This window comes from Tiliqua scincoides, chromosome 1, assembly GCF_035046505.1.
Source record: "Tiliqua scincoides isolate rTilSci1 chromosome 1, rTilSci1.hap2, whole genome shotgun sequence".
Taxonomy (NCBI): domain Eukaryota; kingdom Metazoa; phylum Chordata; class Lepidosauria; order Squamata; family Scincidae; genus Tiliqua; species Tiliqua scincoides.
This window is the reverse complement of record NC_089821.1, coordinates 81,329,383-81,338,525: the sequence shown is the minus strand read 5'-3', so window position 1 is coordinate 81,338,525 and position 9,143 is coordinate 81,329,383. Positions and strand designations below refer to the sequence as shown.

Below are 9,143 nucleotides of genomic sequence, written 5' to 3'. Positions count from 1 at the left end.
AGGCCCCCCTAGCCACAGCCGCCACCTGGGAATCCAGGAGCAGCTGCGAGTCCAGGTGGACCCCCAAGCTGCGGACCTGCTCCTTCAGAGGGAGTGCAACCCCATTCAGAGCAAGCTGATAATCCAGCACCTGCATCGAGGATTTCCGAACCAGGAGAGCCTCTGTCTTATCCAGATTTAATTAATGCATTATTAATTAATTAATTATCTGGATTTAATAATGCATCTGCATTATTAAGCAGATGATGGCCAGAAACAAGCACTTTGTTCTCATATAGAAAGTCATTAGCTGCAAATGACAGAAGAGAAAAAGTGCAAATCTTGTCCATAATTTCAAGATATGAGAGAGCCTAATTAGCATGCTGGGAGAGCCAAATTATAACAGGGGCCAGATAAATTGCTTCTGGGGGCTTTATGTTTGACATCCCTGCCCTACAGGAAACTTGCACAACTTGTGACCTACTAAATTCTCTCAACACATATTCTGGCCTGACAATGCCTGGCCCTCTTTTTGCCGTCTCAGGAGGGCAGCCAAAACAAGAGTTTATTGAACCTCCAAAATGATTGCAGCATACTGGCAATGTATGGTCTCCAATGGTTAGTCACACATGGCTGATTTGTGGCATTCATTTTGGTGGATCACCAAGTTGTTCAAGGTTGCCCAGAGACTCTTGGGAATTTGAGAATGAGATGATTTTTTTTTTTCTGGCCAAAAAAATCTGTGGAAAATCTGTAACAGATTCTCTAAAAGTAAGCCACATGCTGCTTTTGTCACCTGCCTTTCCTGATTCACCAACTGCTTTTGAGAGTACCATTTTTGATGGGTCATTACAGGAATTTGGACAAATTGTGGCAGTTGCACTACTCTATTCCCTTTTGGGAGCTAATAAAGTATCATCAAAGCATCATCACATGGATGAATCTCTATGTAGTTCGGATATCAAGCAGTTATTGATTTGTGTGACTTGGACCTGAGAGGAGAGATTGTATTTACTCATCATCAGTTGAACAGAAGCTAATGTCTTGTTTGTGTTTGTTTAGGTGTAGTTTCGGCTTCTCTGGGAAAGATTGTAGCAACAGTAAGTAAGACTATCTGATGTTTTATATAAAGCCAGGAAACATTTCCAGCAAGGGAAGTCAAATATACAGCACCAGAATTAGCATAATTGACTCCTGGAGGTACATAACACTTCATTCCATTTTGGGGAGATGTTTTAAGGTGGGTTAAAGAGAGTGTATTCACCTTTAAGTCTTGTGAGCATGTATAGTTCCACATCAAGATAACGTTCCCTTTCTGTGCCATTATTTTAAATTCCTTCATAGATGTATCTTTAGCATAACTTCTGGAATATGGAGATAATTCTGAAGAACTTTATACTGGTGCTGGCTGCTTGCTCATTTTGACAAGTTGGTTGGTTCGTAAATCAGTGGCACTAAATTCAAGTGGTGGCTTAAATGGTCCAAAGAGGTACTCTGGAAGCACCCAGTAGTATAGCACTGTTGATGCTAAGCTGGTGTGGGCAAGTCCCTGCAATGTCATAAAAGTTATCTCAAGTCCCATGACAGGTTTAAAAGTTCTATCACTGCAGTCAGTTTTAACTGAATATAATTGTGTTTCATTTCCTAATGCAGAGTGCGTTTATACTGAATGGGTAGTGCTATGCTCATTTTAATCTCTAACTTTTCAGATTTCTTGGCAATTCTCGTTGGAGTGGCCGTTGCCTGTGGAGTTGTTATCATAGTCTTAACTGGAGTACTCATTTACAAATCATTGAGGTACAAATAATTAGTCTTGGAGTTTTTTTGAGCATATGCCCTTGCAAAGTTTGTCGCATTGGATGGGACACTTTATTCTAACTTCATCTGATTAATTTGCACATTCTGTTGCCAGAGGTGTGCATGAAACTCTGGCATTGCACCACTGCAACCTCCTCAGCATACCAGAATGAATGACTAAGGGCACAATCCTAACCAGGTCTACTCAGAAGTAAGTCCTAGTGTGTTAAATGTGTCTTACTTCCAGGAAAGTGAGGTTAGGATTGCAGCCATAAATGTAATTAAGAAAAAGGAAGTTAGTCTGGAGATGGAAGTGAGTGATAGAAATTGGGGCTGATGACACCCATCTCTATTTCTCTTTTCTGTGTCCTCCAGTGTGGCAGAATCATTCTCGATTGACTGCAGTCAGTAAGAGGCTGGATGGGAAAATAAATTGAAGCTATACAACTGGGATAAGAGATGCTTATCACAGGTTGGATGAGGTCTCACTATCTCTGTAGTTGTAGATTCACATGTAGTGGTGGATCTTGGAGCTTCTGCCAACACAATGTATTCTCAAACTGACTAAGGGCCTATTCCTATCCAACTTTCCAGTACCAGTGAAGCAACAATACAGCCCCAAGGTAAGGGAACAAATGTTCCCATATCTTGAGGAGGCCTCTGTGACAACCCCTGACACCGCAGGATGCAGCACATGCCCCACTGATGTCACTGCACCGGTACTGGAAAGTTGGATAGGTTTGGGCACTTTAAAGATTTGCCTAATTTTAGATTCTGATAAAGTTGTCTTTGCCCATTTGGCATATGTTGCTGAATGGAAGCAAAGGAGGGGCTTCTAGGCTTACTTGGCAGAGCAACAGGTGCTTTTTGAATTCTGTTACGATTGTATGTAAGTTTCTTTTTAATATGTCCTGGGCTCTCCCAGTGAAACTGACCACATGACATTCTGGGTGGGCAAAAGGACGTACTACTACACACAGTGCATAATTAAGCTGTAGGATTGGTTACCACAAGTTATGGTAATGGCCCCTAACTTAATGACTTTAAAAGGAAACTAGACAAATTAGTGGAGAACAGGTCTATCAATGTTCCAGCCTTGATGACTATATGCTGTCCCAGATTTAGAGACAGCATGTCCCTGAATACCAGTTGCAAGGAAGCAATGGCAGGACAGGATTGTGCCTTCATTTCTTGTTTGTGGCTTCTCAGATTCACCTGTGGGAAATGGAATTATAATTATAATAGACTAGATGGATCTTTGATCTGATCCAGCTCCCCTTCGTTTTCACCATCAATTCCCCTTAAGAAAAGCCTCCACATAAGAGGCTTCCTTGAGACACTTTGAAATCAGCAGTATGGCAGAAGGACCACATGGTCAAGCAGAGAGATAGTTTGTGGAATGTGTATGTCTTCCAGTGCAATCCTATCTTGCGCTGGAACAGGCAGGCCAGGAGGCTTGTGCTGTATCCAGCACAAGATAGGCACCAAAGCAGCTCAGCCTGAGGCAAGGGGAAATTCTTCCCCTTACTACCGGGTAAGCCATTGCAGTCCCTATGGTTCTCCTCGTACTTGTGCCATCTCCTGAGGTGGCACAAGTCCGAGGAGTGACTTGAAGCTGCTCCGTGCTGCTCAGGAATGGGGTTGGGATCCGGCAGAAGAGCTGGTTCCCAGACCCGCCTCCCACTCCCCGCCCACACCCAGGACTGCCCTCCGCCCACCCTCCCCCACCCTGGAATATCTCCCTTCCACCCCTTCCCTGCCTCCTCCCCTCCGATCCCAGATCCTTGCATTGGCTGAGTTTGGCTGACGCAAAGCTTCCCCATGAAGTTGGTGCAGAGGTTGAATTCAAACTCCGCAGGCCAGTGTGCATCCTTGTGCCAGCCCAGCCAACTCACAAGGATGTGCAAATGTGCTTTATGGCATGTTTGTGAGCTTCCTGGGCCAGCACAAGGGACTTGCACTGGCCCAAGGGTGACTCAGGACTGTGTCTTTAATCATATAAGAGCCCATCCAGTCAGATATGCCTCACTGAACCTGGGATACTGGAACCTTGGTCGAGTCCAAGAATGCTCATGTGTGTTCTGATCCAGTTCTCAGAGTGAATCTGTGTGTGTCCACTCACTTGATTGGAGATTGGCGGAGCGTAATGATGCTACGTTACGGCCAAGATTCTGAGTATAGTTAGGGACCTGTGAGCTAAGACTGGTTAGAAAATTATTAAGTTTGCCTGCAATTACCTGCTTGCATTTTTGCTAGGATCTGCCTATGGGCACTTCCAGTGTCCAAGCCATCTTCCAATCTGGTTCTGTGTCTTCTTCCTTTGTGTTATTACCCCACCACCACCTTTTTGTAGTTTAATAATATCTTTTCATGTTTTAACCTGCCTGTTTGTTAAACTCAGTCAGAGCCTTGACCCCAGGGCTGGCCCAAGGCTTCCTAGTGCCTGAAGTTGTGAGCTAAATGCTGCCCCCTTTCCCATGATGATGTACAAGCCTCTCTTCCATACTTCCTCTTCTGTTCCCTTTGTGCCCTCCTTTATACAGTCCAGAGAGTGAGAGGAGGAGCAGTGGATAGAAGGAGGTGGACAACCCCAGCCAGTCTGCCGTCTGAGGCAATGGCTGCAGCTGGCCTCATGGATGGACCAGCCCAGCTTGGCCCATCCTGGACCTTTGGCTACCTGCTACAATCTAGGTTTTGGAGTGGTTCTGCATGTAGCAGGGAGGGAAGTATCCAAGAACAGTTTTGCTCTGCCTGACTTCATCCTCCTGGTGGCAGCAGAGTCTACTGATTTTGGACCTTGCATGGATTGGAGGAGGGAGGGAGGGAGGTGCTAGGACCAGAGTCTTCACCTCAATCACCACATGTCTTTACAAAAATGAATATCCCAAGCTCTACTTCTAGTTTATATTATACCTTTGAAGATATGGTTTTGCTTTGGACTTGGTGAAGATAGGCAATTTTTTGCTGCTATTACACCTTTCAGATATTGTCCAGGTAGGAAATATGCTTAGATGTGTTTTAACACATTGGGGATGTTATCATAGTGAACAGGGTGTTGGACTTGATGATCTCATAGGCCACTTTGAACTCTATGATTCTAAGCCTACTAATTTTTTAATTTTTTGTTGAATATAGAGCCAAAAAGGACACTTCGTCTGAGACAAGGAGTTTGCTAAACAGTGACTTTTCAAGTACAGGGAGAGTTCCTGAGAACAACTATGCCACAAATGTTAACACAAGAGAGAAAATCTTCCCCAGAGTCCAAGCTAAAAACCCTACAGCAGTTAACAAAACAGTCATGGATAGCCAAGGAGGCCAAGCAAGAAACACCCAAGAGCCTGGGATAGCAAACAAGGCTTATATCCCTGAGCGAGACTATGATGATGATGATGTAAGTAGTTGCTTCAGGGGATAATCTTCAAACATCTAAACTTTAAATTTCAGTTTACACACTGGAAGAGGATAATAGCACAATGGCAGCACGCATGTCTTGCATACATAACACCTCTGCTTCAAATCCTGGCATTTCCAGGTAGGATGGGGAAAAGTCCCTGTGTGAATCCCAGAAGGTCATTGCTAATCAGTATCAACCTAAGCTCATTGGCCAATGATCCAATGCAATATAAGCCAGTTTCACATGTTCATTCCAGATAGGTCCTACTTCTAATCCACTAGTGGCATCGCCACGCCAACTGGCAACTGGGGCCAAAAAAAATGTAATGCCCTTCCAATGCACTTCCTACTTTCGCAAAAAACCAGAAGTGCATTTCTAAGACCTCTAGCAGATCTTGTAAGGCAGGGGTGCTCACACTTTTTTGGCTCGAGAGCTACTTTGAAACCCAGCAAGGCCTGGAGATCTACCAGAGTTTTTTTTTTACAATGTTCACGCCATCATAACATATAACATTTATGTGTACAATGTATGTTGGTGTACCTTGAGCCCCACTGAGTATAACAGGACTTACTCCTGAGTAGACATGCCTAGGATTAGGCTGTGAGGCTGCAATCCTAGCCACACTTACCTGGGAGTAAGCCCCATTGAGTACAATGGGCCTTACTCCTGGCATTTCCTCCCAGAGGCACCTGAAGGGGGGGGTCGGCACTCTGCGATCTACTCATTTTGCCTCGCGATCTACCGGTAGATCGCGATCCACCTGTTGAGCACCCCTGTTGTAAGGCCTTCCCAGGCCTCAGAAAGGCACGCTCCCAGACATGGAGCCCATGACAATTGCCCGCAGCCCCCATTTGCTATGCCACTAAATCCACTATTATGTTTTCGCAATCATGAGTTGTGGATTAGACTTACCACTCAATTTTTGGCATACCCTCTACATGAATGGATGTTAACATTTCCAGAGCTGGAACCCACCTCGTATCTCAGCCTGCAACATGGGACCCACTTTCAAGAGCCTGTGCACTTATTGACAAAGCCCAGTGATACAGGGGCAGAGCCCATGCACCCATGGGCAGACTCCAGCCTGAAGCAGTTCTGTCACCACACACCTGAGATCAGGTTGCAACCCTCTTCTGGGGCCTGACCTACTGCTTGAAAACCTCTGCTCTAGCTCACCAGGTGGGCAGTGATACAGAGGCACTGTGTCAGATGGGAATAATGTAGGGGGAAAACAGTGAGTGCTAGGAGGCCGTTACCCCAGCTCAAATTCCATTGTTTCTGCTGCTGCTGCAAGAAACCCACAATACTGCCTACACCTTGCCCCAAGATAAGTGCAGAGGTACATACACAGCCACTGGCTCTTGGCTGGTGGATGGGCCTGATCTGCCCTGAAGGGCCCAGGGCAGGTGTCAGTGACGGACCTCCCAGGGTGCTTAAACCCTCAGGCGCTGCCCAAGGATGCTACCTTTTGATGCTGGATCTGATTAATAAACACTGTTGCTTAATTATATTTCTAATTTGTTAGCAAGGAACTCATCATTGCTTCTTTCAAACAACAAACTATACCTGTTCTAAGGATTGGGCTGCAAGTTTATGGGCCATGTATGGCAGCAAATCCAATCCGCTGTCCAATCCGCTGTCCAAATCCAATCCGTGAAAGGCCCAGTGACAGTGCAAATGTTGTGCTGCCATTGTGCATGATGGAGCTGCTGATGGCAATGGTCAGCAGCTACTTGATTGTGCTAGAAACCCCCCAAATGCCACAACAGAGCAAGTACATCAACAGTGTTAGAGGTGAATGGGTGGTTTTGGGTCAGAACAGGGAGGAGACCGGGTGGTTCAGGGAAAGAAGGGGGTGGATCCAGATGTCAGTGACTTATGTGGGATGCTACCCCCTCTTTTGCTGCCTGAAAATGCCCCTTCCTCTCCTTGGACTTACACCAGCCACACTGCTGGCATGGTCCAAGAAGACCCACTGTTGACCAGGCAGACTACTTACTGAGAGGTAAGTAAAAAAGTTTTACTCTGTTGGCATGGCTGCGTGAAATGGTGGGGGATAGGATTAGGCTGGGTGAAATATGACTGGGGGAACAAATAGAAAAAAGTTGCAGTCTCCAATGCAATGGACGCACAATTACTGCAGTCATACCTGAATTATATCTGTGTCCCCCCCTTTTTAATTGTTAATATTTACAGAATCCTTGGCTGGAAATGTCAACAAGAGGCAAATTCTGAGCCCAGCCGTAAGACGGACTGATAATGTTTATAACATTTAAACGTTGATGAAGAACCCAACACACTGTCTCCATCTACTTGGCCTATTGTTATTTGAAAGACTGTTTGAAATATTGGTGTATTAGAAATAAGTGCATGCTCCTTGGATAGAACTCCACCTATATCTTCAGACTCATTCAACAAGTGGTAGAACACAGAGACATTCTGTTTATAGGCAGAATGATGTTGCCTATCTAAACAGATGTTGTGCATCATGACTTTGCAATGCTTCTAACCTATGGGTCACTACTGAAGAAGAGAAAGGAGAGAAGACAAATATGGCTTCACTGCTTGACCTCTCATAATATTTCCTTGGGCTGCTATGACTACCCTTGATTGCATCCAGAGGCAGAACCTGTTGCTTAATATTCATGAACTCTGTATGCAGTGGCATCACCAGGGTTTGTGTCAGCCGGTGCGGGAGGCCATGATGGACCTCCTCCCATGCAGTGGGCAGGGTAAAGTCCTGGGCATTGGGTGGTGTTTCACCATTGCCCCACCCCCACTGGTTTTTTTGGCTATCACGTTTGATAGAGTTATTTCAATGAGGTTTGTTTCACTGCATGTCTACTCAGAAGTATGTCACACTGTGTTTAATGGGACTTTCTCCCAGGAATATGTGTACAGGATTGCAGCCATAGTCTGATAATTCCTCTCAAAAATATCAAGATTTTAAGAAAATTTCAACCAATATTGATGTCACTCCCCCTGTGCACGCTGGGTGACCAGATCCAGTGGAGGACAGGATGCCTATACCTTTAACCATTGTATAGCAGTGGGAATTTGGACAGGGGCAGCTCAGCACGGAAGGGTTTAAAAAACTTCACCTGCCCAAATTCCCTCTGCTATACAATGGTTAAAGGTACAGGCACTCTGTCCTCCATTGGATCTGGTCACCCTGTGTGCACGACACCCAGTGCGGCCCACCCCCCTAGCAATGCCACAGCTGTATACAGTCTTTGCCATGGGATCACAATGAATGTGATGGTGAATGGGATGATAAAGGGAAGAACAGGGACAGGAGAGGAATTATCAGACTATGGCTGCAATCCTATACACATATTCCTAGGAGAAAGCCTTATTTAACACAGTGCGGTGTACTTCTGAATAGACATGCAAAGGACTGTGCTGTTTGACACTTAACTTGCTGAGCATGGAACACAACATAATTGGAGTGTGTTAACACAGATTGACAGCCCAATCCCGTGGCATGGGGCTGTGGCGGCGCTGAAAATGGCTGCCGCCGCATCCTACACACTCTGGGCATCCAGCGGCGGCACCTCAGGAGTAGGGGACTTTTGTCCACTTCGTCCAAGTAAAAGTAGTAGTCCCACAATGGGGCTACTCAATGCACTGCCAATCAAAAGGTCGGCAGTGAATCAAAAGACAGGTGGGCGTATGCCGGCTCCAGTAATGGTGAATGCCGCTGGCTCACCTGCTCACTGCTCTTTGGCAACAACCAAGCCTCCTGCCAGTTGGGCTGTGACATATCTGGGGTTGGCATGACTGGAGAAGAAGCAACACTGGCACTCCCTTAGCACCCTCTTATGTCTGGTACCTGGGGCGGACCGCCCCCACCCCGCCATTGCATGACAGCATTGCTACAACACCAGTTGCCTGCAGAAGATGATTGATGCAGCACTGGGGTGCATGGGATTTCATCCAATAGTCCCTCTTTCCCTAACTCTTATTTTACCTT

General features: G+C 45.8%; 1 long non-coding RNA gene across 1 annotated transcript; it reads left to right on the top strand.

Moving 5' to 3' along the window:
• The first annotated feature begins 1,040 nt into the window (after positions 1–1,040).
• On the top strand, positions 1,041–8,052 carry LOC136634694 (uncharacterized). Its single transcript, XR_010793351.1, has 4 exons — positions 1,041–1,079; positions 1,689–1,776; positions 4,912–5,167; positions 7,367–8,052. It is a non-coding gene; the product is annotated as an uncharacterized lncRNA (long non-coding RNA).
• Positions 8,053–9,143: the final 1,091 nt, after the last annotated feature.